General features: G+C 36.8%; 1 protein-coding gene, 1 long non-coding RNA gene and 1 pseudogene across 3 annotated transcripts in view; 2 read left to right on the top strand and 1 right to left on the bottom strand.

The window, feature by feature from the left end:
* The window catches only part of LOC147918033 (uncharacterized), a 1,004,068-nt gene that overhangs the window by 670,717 nt on the left and 317,507 nt on the right, over positions 1-15,844 (bottom strand). The window lies entirely within an intron of this gene.
* The window catches only part of COL11A1 (collagen type XI alpha 1 chain), a 207,612-nt gene that overhangs the window by 457 nt on the left and 191,311 nt on the right, over positions 1-15,844 (top strand). The gene's annotated exons all lie outside the window — the stretch shown is intronic.
* LOC106800264 (superoxide dismutase [Mn], mitochondrial pseudogene) lies at positions 1,190-10,781 on the top strand (annotated as a pseudogene).

Raw genomic sequence — 15,844 nt, forward strand, 5'->3', positions numbered from 1 at the left:
GAGATTGTCGTGGGTCTTTCTCATTCTGTGCCCCTCCCCCTCTTACCCTCCCCACCCCCCCAAAAAAACAATTCTCTTAAATAAAATCCAGCTTGTAGTTGCCACCAGATTGGAAGTGAAGACTGGAGAGAGAGATGGATGTAGGTGGGACAGTAATGGGAGAAGAGATAGCAGGAAAAAAGATCTGTCAGGCACACAGCCTACTGAAGTGCCCTTCACCACTTTCCGGAGTCTTTGAAAAGAGGAAAAATATTACCTTGAACACAAGGGCAGTTGTACAAAGCTTTTGTTTGAAGAACAGTCCTTAGACTGCGCTTTGAACACATCTTCTGATTTCTTCAGACTCTAACTAATGGAAATATCTTTTTAAGGGTGAGCTGAGGAGAAAATATAGAGACAGAGTATAAAGTGAACCTTGATAAAGTTCTTTGTCTGGAACAAAGTGAGAAACAGGCTGTTTTACTTTTAAGGATATAAGAGAAAGCAAGGGGGATGAATCTAGAAGACTGAGAACACTGTGTGTGTGTGTGGCATTTTGAAGAGATTTTAAGTGGAAAAAAATTGGCAGATTATAAGGAAAGAGTTGAAGATAGAACACTTTTCCCTGAATTTCAGTCCCCTCCTCCCCACTATGACACCCCCACCCCACCCCCACCCCGCCTTTCTTGCAGGTTGGACGTGCAGTTCTCTTGGAGAATGATGAAACTCGCCAAGCAAATGGGGTGGGGGCGGAGGAATAGGGATTGAGAGGGAAGGGGAGGGGGCGTGGGGTGGGGTGGGAGGAGAGAGGTAAGGAAAAGTTCCTACGTGGCACCACCAAATATTCAATGACCAGACCTGCTCTGAAGACTGCAGCCCTGTCAGTACCCAAGGAGGGAGAGCGACTTCACTCCTCCCCTCCGCCTCCTCCTTCCCTCTCCCCCGCCCTTTCCCGCAAAGGCATCTGGCTGGAGCGGTCCGTTAGGTGCTGTAGACACGGCTGGCGGGAGAACGCCTTTGGAGTGGAGGGAGCCCAAACAGCTTAGGGTAGAAAAGCAAGCTTTGTCAGCAGTGCAGAGAGAAGTGGGGGGTAGGAAGCAGGGTGGCGAGGATTGGCTGAGAGAGAAAGAAATTGTCAACCCTAAATGCGCAGGCTTTAGCAGAAACCTGAGTCTGGCCCTGCTAGACGCCAAGATCTGAGTTCTCCCTAATGGGAGTTGGCGCTCCCGGAGGCCGAACTTTGCGAAACCAGGTCTGTCTTCCTTCCCCAATCTTAGTGGTGCTCACTTTCCTGAGGAGCAGGCGACGCTGGATTATTCCTCTGTGTGACTTTTCCTGGTGGATAGTCAGAGCCTCATTAGGACTGTATTTGAATTTTGAAGTAAGTTATGCTAATTATGTTGATTAATTCATTCATTTTCAGGGATAGACAGTAGATCCTTTGAAAGTGGAATCCATCAAAAGTTGCATTTTACCTCTGGTACCTGGCCATCAGCTGTATTGGTCAGTTCTGTCGGCAGTTCTGCCCTCTGCTGGTTTTCTTTATTATTTGGAATTCAAGCATCTGCCTTAGTAAACGAGGCCTCTTAAAATCCTTCTCACTACAGTGATGATGGAAAAGGACACTGGATTTAGGAAGGACAGATATACCATTTATTTTTCAGTTTGTCACACACACGTGGGGACAAAAGTATCATAATGGCAGCTATTTATTTAAAAATATAGAAACAGACTTTCTTTAATGAAGACAGATGAAATATAAACTCAAGAGATCCCATTAATAGGCATTCAGGGATTATTTCACTGAAGATATTTACGTTCCTTTTCCACATTAGACCTTCCTTAAATCTCTGAGGATATCACAAAGATCGCATTTTTACACTTGTAGTGTACAGTTTTCTCTTTTCGGTCTAGCCACATTTAAACACTTTTAAACAGACATCTCAGTACTACACCAAATAAAAGGAGGAAAAAGAACCTTTCCTATTATTATAAAGCTAAGTAATATGACAAATAGCAAAGTTTAAGGACCATATGTTGTTTCTGATTGTCATTTCTGATGAAATGTCTTGAAAGTTAGATGACTGTTGGATGTTCATATTGTAAGATTTGGTATTTGTTACACCAAGGTGCTGGGTGCTTATGTCTTAGTGGGAAGCTACATATTTACTTAAACCTACTCTTGTAGACATTCTTGCCACCTAATAAATTTCAAAAAGGAAATAATAGTATATTTGCTTTACAAGGAAACATTGGTCTGAATCATCACTCAAGGGAAAAATAAACCCAGTGTCTAGTTCTCATACTAGCCTTTAGATTTGCAACTGAAGTAACCCTGAGTAGGATTTTATTCCAGTTTCTAAATTATACACTAGCATTATACTATAATTTATTGATTTCACTGAGATGCAGTGGTGTGATTTGGTTACTAAACCAAAAGATAATTTAAAATGCCTATTTTCATCTAAAATTTATATTTCTTGGATTAAAAACATTAAAGCCTTAAAAAGTTTTGGTTCATAGTAAGTTAGACTCTAATGAAACTGTAGTTAGGATCCTGAAGCATCTACCTTGCAGAGAAAAGTTCTTTGAGTGAATGGATTAAAAGAAAATTTATGTCACACAGAGTCATATTTTACTTTGCAAATCCAAACCCTATAACTTGATAATTTTTGACATACTTATTCAAAATTTTTAGCATTTATTATGATTTAGCGTTTTATTTTTATAATATATTCATTTGCATTAACTTCAATTTCGTGTTTCATATACTTGTCTATCATTAACAAATGTTTTATCTCAAGAATTTATGGGTTTCTTTGTCAATTTAGTTCGTTACTTAATATAGATAGGACCTGAGATTTACCTGGAATTTGCAGTGACTACACAATTAGTCCATTACTTATTGTAGATAGAACCTGAGATTTACCTGGAATTTATAGTAGCGGCACTGTGATTGTGTTAAGATAGATGGTTTTAAGAGTTTTAAGTAAGAGTTAAGCTATAGTTGGGTATGAGGAAAACAAATATCTAATTGAATCATTTTTTACTAATTAAAATGGTACTCAACCTTTGGTGGTGGTGTATTGCAAACAGTTGATTAATTTTATGGAGAACTTTCAGAGCCTGTCAGCAATTGTAGAGAGCCCTGCTGGAGTGTTGTTTTGAGTGCCCGGGATCAGCAGGTGAAATGGTGCTGACTTCCAGAGTATGTGCTAATCCAACTTCCCAAAGACATCAAGTTTGTCCCTGTGATTACTTAATGAGATATGCTTCTGGTAACAAATGTTAGATAAGATTATGAATATTGTGTCTTTCCGTTTGTTTTTTCAAATCAAAATTAGCAAAGTCTGTAATAGAGAAACAATAAAGAAGAATAGGTATCTTTGAGAAGGATCTTCCCACATGTTTCATATAGATAGCCTCAGTCTAGGTGGCACATAAATGTTCAGTTATTTATAAACACTTTCATGCAATTGTTTATTAGTTTTCAAATTAAGTTTATTAATATATTAAAGTGACAATTTACTTCATAACTAATACTTAACCAAGAGTCTACTTTGTACTAAGAAGTATTCTCATAGTTTGAAACAAAATTATGAAGTTGCAAAATGAGAAATATATATATCTAGATAGTATGATAGCTTACAATATATTTATTAATATTTTAGGTTCTGTGTTAGCCTCAATTTTTGATTAAAATAGAAGGAGCACATTATTCAAGTTGAGTTATCCCTAAAATACAGCAAGGCAAGCATGAGGCCTTTTTCAGTTTTGTGCGTAGGATTCCTATCTGACAAAACATCTAAGTGGCCACCTTTCTTTTCTAAAAATTTGTTTCTTTTCTGAGACATATTCTCTTCACTCTGGTTAGTTTATTGAAGCGCTGCCTATTTAATGATAACGAATGGACTCAAACTTGGTTGACAGTGTGTAATAAAAAGCTGAATTTTTCAAAGAAAGAAAAGATGTTTAGATGAGATTTTTTTAAGAGAATGCTACAGATAGAAATTGCTTCTCTATACTACCTTCTCACTTTACAAATGAGGAAACTAAGGCACAGAAAAGTTGTTAGTTGAATATTCTTTCTCACAAAAACAAAACATATCCTTATAATATTCAAGATTTTCCTGAATGAGTAAGGTGAAGATCTGTAATAATGATAAAAATCATTATCTTTAAATAATAGTAGTCTGAGACTTTATGGAATGACGAAATATTACTTAAATATATATGTGCTGCAGTTTAGATTAGGGGGAAGATGGATTAAGTAAAAATGACAGATTTAAAGAAAATCAGATAACATATTGAGTTATAGAATGCATTTAAAAATTCCTTAATTGCCTGAGTTTGGAGAAATTAATTTTTGATCATTTGTATTGTTAATATACCTAATAGTCTATAAGATTATCTGTATCATAGTAGAAAGCATAAGAGTTTGTAAAATATTTTTTGTATACCCTTGTTGCTGGATTAAGATCATAGTTTTCTATCCTCTAAGATAGTTAATGGAGGACCAGGCCCAACTTTGAGTTTTCAAGAAGCTAAGAAAATCATATATTTATTTTAAATAAGTCAAGTAATGTCAAATTTCTATGCTTTTCATGTTGATTTTAGATTGATTGAATGATATATATCATATATATAATAATATGACTTTCATTAATAAGTCAAATAATGAATCGATTATTACTTGATATGAATTGTTTAAGAGAGAATCTTTTTCCAAACAAGTGGTCAACTTTGGGAAAAAATAGGAGAGCACTTAGTAGTGCAAATTGTAATTAAATTCTTTTTTTGGATTCTCAAAGCATCTGAAACCACATAAACACCTTTTACCTCGGGAATAGATGGACAGTTCATCCACAAGGAAGAGCTCACTCTTCCTGGGATACCGTGATATTGATTGTGCTGTCAGTAACTGTGACAAATTTTACTGCCACATGTGCAATTTCAGGGAAGAAACGAAGAATTCAATTTTATTTCTCTACATTTATTTCTAGAAGTTCAATCAAAAAGAGCTAGTATTTCTACCACATGAAGAATTTTCCTGTTTTTAGGGAAAAGCAGTACAAATCCTTAGGGTCCTGAAGAAGATATTCTGGAAGCTAATACTTATACTCATGATTAACAGTTTGTATAAACATGGGATGTTATAAATGCCGAGCCATCCCCATCATTTTACATAATTTTTAGTGATTATATTTTGGTATTTAAAGACCAGAGTTCTATTGTATCCCAAATACGCTTTTCTTTCCTTCCTACCTTTGGAGAAATCGTTAAGGGCAGTTGGTGTAATCATTAGGAATTCAAGGCAACTGCAGAGTGGGGGCTGCGAGCTGATCTTTGTTTCTCCTCTCGCTCCTCCACTTCCCTGGTTTAACACTGGGGAAATGTGACCTGAGCTGGGAGTGGTGAGAGGAAACCAAACTTTTTTTTGTTGGACCATTGAAGTTTTGTTCCTTAGCAAAGAAGAAAGAGAGGTGTAAGCAGGTGCTATAAAAAGTTGCAGTGTTCCCTAAATTCTCTCACTGAAGAGTCAACTTTAAAGGCAGTTTTCATTGTAGCTTTTGGTATACTCCTGACTTCCCTACATTGGACTTTTTTCATCTAATTTCTCTTGTAATTTAATTTAAAACTTAAAAGTTGTTTTTTCCCTTTTAAGCTGCCTTCTATATTACAATGCGTCCAATATATTTATTTCTCCTTTCTTCAAAACCCTAATACAATTTTATTTTTCTAGGTGAGTAATTTTTTTTCTACTTTCAGTTGTGTCAGACCTCAACATGAATAATATTAGCTGGTAGAGAAGGTGAAAGTCAATTTTAAAGTGATTTAGTGAGTAATATCTATTTATCAGTTGCAGTCTCTGGCCTGCTACTGACTTGGCTAGTGGTTCTTTAGACATTGGCTGATTACCAGACCTACTGTTATCTGGTAAAATAAACTCTTTGCTTGCTGCTCATGGAATTAGAGACAGTGCTATTAATTTAGGAGAAAGAACTCAGAGAAAAGAAAGGTTATCATATTTCAGAGTAAGAGACCAGCTTAAATACGAATTGACAATTGAGAACTAAAACAAACCTGTGTAAAAGTGCTTTAGCACAATCAACTTTTGCAATCCCGTCAAACCTTCTTTTTTTCCTTGAAAAGCATTTCTTTCTTATTTTAACCAAATTTAATTGCTCTTGAATGGCCCTGTACTGTACAGGCAAATGAAGGTCCCTATTCATAGAACTTGAGCGCATAGAGTGTCAGTGGAAGCTTCCTTCCTCTGTCTGACTGGTAAACTGACATCCGGGCTTAAAGGAGTGAACCTTAGACTGGATAAGGTGGTTGGTTTTCCTTCCTCACTCGGATTTGCACGTACAACTTCCCGAAAGGATGACTGCCTGAAAGAGCAGCAGTTGCTATTCCTGACAAAGCTAATAAGAAACTCTGGTGCACTTTCGTACTTTGCGCTCTTAGATAGCTCTGCAGAGAAAGAAGAGCCAGAAATATTGGAGTGGTATTTTCTTTGACTTCTCTCTTCGGACTAGAGTCTAATAGAGGAGCGCAATTTACTACTCGCTGTCATTCGTTTTTTAAACACTGATGGGTCTTTGAAATACTTCACTGGTTTTGAAGATAAAATGTATTGTCTAAATGGCTTAGCCTGATGTAGAGTGCCCTTCAGGATGTGGCCCCTCTGTGTATCTCGGCTCCTGACCAGCCATTTACCACCTTCTGCAACCCCATCCCATTTACCCTGGATTTCAGCCGTGTTAAACTTTTTGCCCATATTGTCCCCTATCTTTGAAGGCACTATTCTCTTTCCCTGGACTATCTGTTCCCTTCTTGTCTAAACACCTCCTCATACTTTAGAATTTAGCTCGTATCTCCAGCTTTCCTTCATCTCTCCAGTCAGATATAATAAGAGGTAATACTGAATATGTGCTTATTATGTACCAGGTTCTGTTATAAACACTTTACATATAGAATCTCATTTCATTCTGACAATTGCCCTGGAAGTAAGCTAATAATAAACACATTTACTTTGTTGTGTGTTCTGATGCTTCTACACAGCCTCCTTATCTTATCTTATGATTATGGAGCCCTGGGGCCTAACATTAATGCACAAAGTATACAGCTGCACTACAGTCAACATCATGTCAATTGTGTGAATAACTTGAATGCCACCAAGGAGAAATATAAAGGGTCCTTGGCAAAATGTGATGTTATAATTCAAGTAGCTCTTCAGCCTGCGCTAAAGTTCAGTGGTGGAGGCCATATCATTCTTACCATTTTGTGGGCAAAGCTAAGCCCTAGTGATGGTGGAGAACCCAAAGGGGAGTTGCTGGAAGCTAGCAAATGTTACTTGGTTTCCTTTGGTAAATTTAAGGAGAAGTTGACAGCTGTATCTGATGGCGTTCATGGTTCAGATTGGGATTGGCTTGCTTTCATTAAGTAACAAGGATACTTACAGATTGCTGCTTGTTCTAATTAGGATCCATTGCAAGGAACAGGTCTTATTCCACTTTGAGGGATTGATATGTGGGAGTATGTTTATTACCTTCAGTATAAAAGTGTCAAACTTGATTATCTAAAAGCTTTTTGGAATGTAATCAATTGGGAAATGTAACTGAAAGACACATGGTTTGCAAAGTATGTATATATAATTATTTTAAAAATTACTCATTTGTATGTTAGTCTTCCTCTAGGAGTTGCTGGAGGGTAATAACTGTGCTTTAGTTTTTGTTTTTGTCCCCAGTGTCTACCAAGATGCTAGAATACACAATATATGATATAGTCACTATTTAGATTGTGAATTATCTTCTTACTTTGCCCAGCAGACTGGAACAAGGTTAAAATCTCGTTAACTTGGAGTGGTGTGAAATGACCTCCTCATGTCGTGCTTTTAGCAGTAATTAGATCCCCCCTCCCTTTTTCTTTACTCTTTCTCTGAAAGTGAATGGGATTTCTCTCTGGCTTTCTTCATCTGGAAGACAGTTTTGCACGTTCTCTCTATAGATGCCTCTAAATATTTGAAGCTACTGATTGACTATTTTACTTCTAAAACTGTAGTTTGCATTAAGATAGTAATCTGATAGAGAAAAACATCATATGAAGTGGTATTTTTCCTTTAACAGCAATATAAATCATCATTTCACTTGTCTACTGGTGAACAAGAAAATTTAATCCAAGAATGACGTCAATCTGTAAAAGTAATAATTGAGAATGTTTCTATCATATATTTATTTTTGAGCCTTTTATCTCAGTTTTGTATGCTATTAGGGATTGTCTGATTTTGCTTAAAAACTATTAGAAAGATAGCCTACCTATATTTATTGCTTTATGATTATTTTAGTAAACTCATTCTTCAGGTTAGAAAGCAATTTAAATATTATGTGTATATATATGGTTATTATATTATGACGTACCATCTTTAACCAAGGAGTATATAAAGTTTCAAGTGCTTAATAAGATTAATAAACAGTAGCTATAGAATTGTTTTGGAAGAAAGTTCTGTTTTTTATATTCTATTACTTTTCATTGTATATTTTAGTTACACTAAAATCATTAGGATAGGTATCTTTATCTGTTTTATTTAGTGTGTCCCAAGCACATGGGACAATACCTGTCACATAGTAGGCATTTGATAAATCTTTGTTGAATGAAGTGAAGGTGTTGGTTGCAGCTCTAATGCATTACTCTTCAATAACCTAAGTCAGAAATGTCATACTTTTCAAATATCACACTCTCAACTGGCGTTTGTTCTTTCCTTCACCATCCTCAGAGTTGTGATATTATTTCTGCTTTCAACTGTCAGTTTATATAAGCGTTTATGATATAAGAAAGTTAAGAATTGAGGCTATTCAATAACTGTGAAAATTAAATGACTATCTTCTATGTGCAATAACTGTGTTCAGTGCTGTGACTACAAAGACAGTATGCCAGTCGTTATGCTCATGGAGTATGTGTGTTACTAGGAGAGTGCTGGGGCTAGGAAAGTGGGCAGGGGCCACATATACTTTCTGTATAGCGTGGAATTGTGTGACCAATTAAAAAGTACAAGGATGCTGCTAAGTTGGCAGGTCAGTGCATACATCTATCCATGCTGAGTGGTTTCTATTGATTGTAACCATTGGATCCTCTGACAAATAACCAGTAACTGGGGCCATGTTGCTTTTTCTGGAATAGCCAACCTACTGTAAAGTCATCTGGGGTTCTCAACAATAATTAGTGCATTTAAGTCAACCTTGATATAGAGTTATGGCCATCGTAGACTTGAGAAATATATGAATGAATACTCTTCCTATTTTATAAGGGAGTATATTAAACAAATGTGTGTACACATTTATAAAATCTCTTATAAGACAAAGAAGTAGCCTAACATCTCTAAACCTTATGTGATTGTTCTTTTTATTACCCAAATTATAGCATGTTTAGAATGTAAATTGTAAATAGTGATTTTTGTTTCTGAGGATTAATATATTGTACCAACATCTCTATTTTGATTATTTGAGAGAACAAAATATTTAATAGAAGCATTTTTAAATCATAAAGATTTCTTTCAGGGGAAGTTACATCAAATAGAGTTTTAAAATAACCATGTCATTAAGTTAATTATAGCTTTAAATAACAGTGATAGGCTGTCAACTTCCAAAGTTTTTTTTCTATCCCAGATCTCTTCCCTGAACTACAGACTCATATACTCAACTGCCTACTCAGCCATTTCCAATGGCATTTACGTTATGATGTCATCTCAAAATTAGCATGCCCCAAACGGAATCGCAGAACTCCCCTCCTGAAACCTGTTCCTCTCACAGTCTTCCCCTTCTCAGGTAACGGCAACACAATCAGTCATGACGTTTGAGCCAAAAGACTTGGAGTCAGCTTTGCCTCCTTTGCTCTTATATCCCACATCCAACCTATCAGCAACTCCTGTCTGCTCTGTCTTCAGAATATATCCAGAATCTGACCCAGTACTTCATTTCTCAGTCCAAAATAACAAAATTAATAAAATTTTACATCTCAAGGATTGCAGTTGCTTCCTCTCTGCTCTCTGATTCCTCTCCAGTGCCCCTATACTCTGTTCTCAACACAGCAGCCACAGTGGTCTGAAAAATTAGTTGGGTCATGTTACTTATCTCCCCTTAACTTCCAGTGGTTTTCCATCTCACTTGGAATAAAATCCAAACTCCTTGAAGACCTCACACGACTTGTACAATCTGCCTTCAATGTCTCCTCACCCTTACTTCTCTGACCTCATCTCTTATACCTCTTTTATTTGCTTTGCTGGAGACATATTTGTCTCCTTGCATTTCCTCCAACAACTCAGGCCAACTCTTGTCTTAGGTTCTTTACAGTTGCTATTCCTTTTGCTTAGGATGTGATTCTGTAAAAATATCATAAGGAAGCCTCCTTTGCCTTTCCAGACTTTGCTCAAACGTCATCTTCTTACCAAGGACTTTCTTGTCTTCTTTATTGGATATTAAAATCTACCTCCTCAACCCTCCCTATACTCATTTATTGATTTATTTTTATCCTCAGTACTAATCAAATATTTGTCATGTACAAAAAGTTATGACATTTAAATAAAGATCGAGATTTTATTTTAAGATTTTATACAAAATGTAAAATTAGATAATTCTGGAGAGCAAATGTTGCCGTAAATTATTTGGTCAGCTTCTAGGCCATGTTTATCCAAATAATTCCCATAGTTTTTCACTTCATTTTAGATATTTAGACGTAGTCAATATGACAGCCAAATTCCACATACTAAAGCCTTTTACTTTTTTGATGGATACCATGCACATTGATCCAGTTGTTTTAAGAGGTTATAGTTGTGTAGAAATGGAAATGGGAGTTTGTACTTTATTTCCCTGGCTTAACAGAGCAACGAAGTAGGACTTGTGGTTACTTACAAAGTAGATGGTAAATATACCCAGCTGAAGACCTAGAAAGCAGTTATAGATTAAACATTGTCAAGGAAATGTACACACATGCTGATATTGAAAGAAAATTTATTTATTGTTCTTAATCAATCCTAAATCTAGGATCCTGTGTTTTATGGATTTCTCTCAACCACTGGATAGGTCAGAATTAGAATAAACAGTAAACAATGGGATGTGAATACAATTGATTTTGATGGGAGTCACACGTTCTCCGTTAGTTCCACTTCAGAATATTTCACTATGTATTTTTTTCCCCTGAGCTTTCTAATTTTGAATTTCACTGTGTAACTGATTTTTTAAAACTGGTATTTTCATTGAATTGTAAGGAAGTGCATTTACATTTGATCATTGGCTTTCTATTTTCTGAAATGGCAGTACCCATGGGCTTGTTAGGGATTTAGCTTGATGAAATTAATTATAAAATTCCCGAAACTCCAGGCTACTGTTTTATATTGTCTTTGTTTATGTCATTGTCAATTTGATGCTATTCTTTGTATGAATATCAAACACCCATTTTTTTCCCAGGATGCCCATCAAAAACTTGAGCCTTGAGATGTTTGTATTTATCTTGTTCATATTTTTTTTCTGTAGGGAAATATATTCTCTAAACATAGGCTTAACATGGCAAAACATTTAAGTTTATTATAGAACCCCTTGGGGGAAAATGAACTCTAGATAGCATTATGGAACACTTCCACGTCCAGGAGTATTTAATGGAAACTATATAACTACAATTTTGTATGCTTGTTAGTGTCATTGGGTTAATTCCAATTCTTAGTGACCCTGTGTACAGCAGAGTGGAACCCTGACTGGTGGTTTTGCACCATTCTCTCACCTTCTGGTGCTATATCAGACAATAGTCTGCTGCTATTTGTAGGGTTTTCATGGGTAATTTTTTCAGAAGTGTGTGGCCAGGTCCTTCTTGCTAGTCTGTCTTAGCCTGGAAGCTCTGCTGAACCCTGTCCACGATGAGTGATCCTGCTGGTATTTAAAATACTGGAGGCATAGCTTTCAGCATCACAGCAACGTTTAGCTGCCGCAGTGTGACAACCGACAGACGGGTGGTGTGGTCCCCTGACTGGCTCCTAACCACTAGACCACCAGGGCTGGCTAAAACCACTAGACCACCAGGGCTGACTTATATACATTTAATTACAGTTTACCCATGTTTTCAAGTAGTTAATTTCTCCCATTTTGCACTTTTTTTTTAGCTACAAAGATTAGAATACAGAATACAGAAAAAAGTCTGGTAATTTCAGCTAAAAAGGGTTGTGTTGGGACATAGGAAATTTATGTGATTTCTATTGATATTATTTGTGCCACATAGTCATTTAAAGATAAACTTCTATACCTTTTTAAATATGGGAGAATTTAGGTCAACATTTTATTTTCTAATACTTCATGTTGTTTGATAATACAAGACTGGTATGTAGCATATGTGTGTTTGAAATAAATGAAGGAATAATATCAGAAGAAAGACACTAAAATATTAATTTTTAAAACTTTTAGTAACTAACTCACATCAGGGTTACTGTGTTTAAGCTATAGTTATATTGTCTATGCAATGCAAAGAAAAAATTATTAAAAGGGAAAATGCTAATGATATCAGTATATTTATGTCAAGTTCTGCTACAGGGTTGTAATGGAGCAGTGACCATGAAAATATAGATTTGAGACTCATTTGGTTGCTTAAGCTGTTGAATGTACCTAGGATAACATAAGAACGTGCTGGAGAGATTGCTAAACATTGCCTAATTTTCACGGATGATGTCTAACGGATCTTGAGAGATAGAAAACTGTTCAGTCTCCTACTCTATTGTAAAGAGATTTCAGGATAGTCAGGGGAAGTGGATGACAGGAATCAAGTGAATTATAACTCCAGGGAAACATGGGTGGCGCTCACTGGAACTAATAGAGGTGTTCAAAAGGTATTTTGAGGAAATAATGCATTTACATATTATTTTTATTGAGTGCTTGGTATGTGTTAGACATTATCCTCAGAGATTAAAATGCTTTATCTCATTTAGTTTTCAAAATGTGGTTAAGTTGAAGAAACGAAGTCTTAGAGGGATAAATAGCTTACCCGAAGTCGTACAGATAATAAATGCCAAACTTGGGGTATAAGTTATGCAGTTCCAAATGCAGAAACTGAGTTGTTAATTGTTGCCTATTCACTTGTCAAATCCTATGCTTTAGACTCTTTATTAAAAGCTTTTGTGATTTTGAAATATAGCAGAGGATTTGGTGGTGGTTAAATTATAATAAATAGTCACTTCTCTCTCATTTTTTCTTTAGTCAGTCCTATATCCCACTACCCCGTAAACACAGCAGCATTCCTGGTTTTTTGATACTTATCTAGAGCAGCAAAGCATTTCATGACTTGGTGGGAGACGGTTTATAACTCTGTGTTTTATTTTACTTTTCTTTCTCTTTATAATGATATATTTCATATATGGCCTGTGATGTGAAGTACAAAATAAGGATAAGTGACTCCGTAGAAGTGGGTAAAGCATCTACTTTAGAAAGGCCACTTCAGCCCTGTATTCTTGCCATACCTGAATCAAATGGAAACAACAAGACTTGGAAATCTCTTTAAGGTGCTGTTTTTAAAGGTCACTTCCAACCCTTTTCATTTTCCTCTCAGATTGGTGGGAAAGAAGCTTCAACTCTGAGGCAGGATGTAGCTGCTCTTTCATTCATTTATTAAACATACCTCTGTTGATTGTTTACTATGTGTCAACCGCTGTGCCATGGGCATACTGCAGTGAACGTCAATAGTGCTGGCGTCAGAGGGTTTACAATCTATCAGGGGATGGAGACATTAAACAATAAATTACAAGCTTAGCAGAGAAAGAGAGAAAAAAATATGTATAAGGTGGTGTGTGTATGTAACAGGGAAGTCATGAGCAAAATTTAGACATGTGCTGTGCCTGAGATCATACAGCCTAGAATGAAAATGAGATAATTAAGCAAGCAAACAAAATAGAGTGTGGAGTTATCCAAGGGGAATATAGGGCACTTGGGATGGTATGAGAGGGTCACATAACCCAGTATGGGAGGGATACGTCATGATTTCCTGAGGGAAGTCGTGCTTTGGCTGAGATCAAAAGGTTAATTAGGTCTGAGTCCACCAGGTTTCAACCCTGGCTTCCCATTAGACTCATCTGGGAAACTTTCGAAACATATGAATACCTGGACCCCCTCCAGTCATCCTAGTTATTAGTATTGGAGTAGGACCCAGGCATCCATGTTTTAAAAGTTCTCCAGGACGTTCTAATGATAGAGTTGAAAAATCAGTCAATTATCCTTAGCGAACTGAGGAAGGATTGAAAAAACATCCCCAATAAAGGGAACAGTATATTTTAGAAGCTGAAAGAAGTTTATTTTAGCTGGAGCATAAAATTTGGGGCTGAGGAAGTGGATAGGATTTAGTGTGGCGGTGAATTTATGGTGAAGTGATTTTTCTCAAGAGGTCCTCTGTAGCCATGGTGCACCCAGGGAGAATTTGGACATCTAAATTTATTGTGTTGATGTCTTGTCAGGCAAGTATAACTACTTTCATTTCCTTGAACTCTGTGCTCTCTTGTATCTGTACTGCCATATTTGGTATTTCTATCATCCTCCTCTTCACTGATGAACTTCTGTCCATTTTTCAGGACTCAGGTTAAAAAGACCACATAGTAGATGATATTTTAGCGTTTGTAGGTCATACAGTCTCTGTCAGAGCTACCCAACTCTGTCATTGTAGTGTAAAAGCAGATATGGACCATCTATAAATGAATGGGTGGGGCTATGTTCCAATAAAAACCTTATTTGTGGATGCAGAAATTTAAATTTCATATAGTTTTCATGTGTCACAAAATGTTATGCTTCTTTTAATTTTTTTCAACCATTTAAAAATGTAAAACCATTCTTGTCTCATGTATCATAGAAAAATAGGCAGCAAGGAGGTCTAACCTATAGGCATTGTTTTCCCACCCACTGTTCAAAGGTATTGTTACAAATACCAACTCAGTTCTCACAAAAACTCTTTTAGGTGACTATTTTTATTATTCTCATTTACACATGTGGACACTGAGGCACAGAGCAGTTAAGTAATGTGTCCAAATCACACAAAAGCTAAGTAGCAGAGGTGAGGTTCAGAATCGGTCTGACTCTTCACAACTATGCACTGCTGCCCTTTACTGCTGGTCATAGGAGTCCGTGGAGACGTTTAGAGGAAGAATTAATTAGAGATGAAACAGTCAGAGCATTGGGAGATATTAGATCAGAAATCCATGTGGACAGTGAAGGCAACAAGGGAGAAAGGACTAAAGACCTGGGACAGATGGTCAATGAATGAGTGAGGGTGTTCAAGAGATCAACAGAACACAGTAGAAAAGACACATTGGGAGCTCAAAAATTTTTAAGTCAACAGAGCCCTATGGACTTCAGAGGAAGTGGCTTCTATATATTTTCACCCAATTGTATTTCATATTCAACCAACATTTTATATAGTCCATGTGTGCGTGTGTGTGTGTGTATGTACCTGTTCTCTTCTAGTGTGGGAAAAAAGTTAAGTACACGCAAATAATTAAAACCCACTGCGAGGGCCGGCCCCGTGGCTTAGAGGTTAAGTGCGCGTGCTCCGCTACTGGCGGCCTGGGTTTGGATCCCGGGCGCGAACCAACGCACCACTTCTCTGGCCATGCTGAGGCCGCGTCCCACATACAGCAACTAGAAGGATGTGCAGCTATGACATACAACTATCTACTGGGGCTTTGGGGAAAAAAAAGGAGGAGGATTGGCAATAGATGTTAGCTCAGAGCCGGTCTTCCTCAGCAAAAAGAGGAGGATTGGCATGGATGTTAGCTCAGGGCTGATCTTCCTCACACACACAAAAAAACCCACTGTGAAAAGTGCTTTGGGAGATAGGGACTGCTTCCTTG

The sequence above is a fragment of the Ceratotherium simum genome, chromosome 2, assembly GCF_057802395.1.
Source record: "Ceratotherium simum simum isolate JZ-2026a chromosome 2, ASM5780239v1, whole genome shotgun sequence".
Lineage (NCBI taxonomy): Eukaryota > Metazoa > Chordata > Mammalia > Perissodactyla > Rhinocerotidae > Ceratotherium > Ceratotherium simum.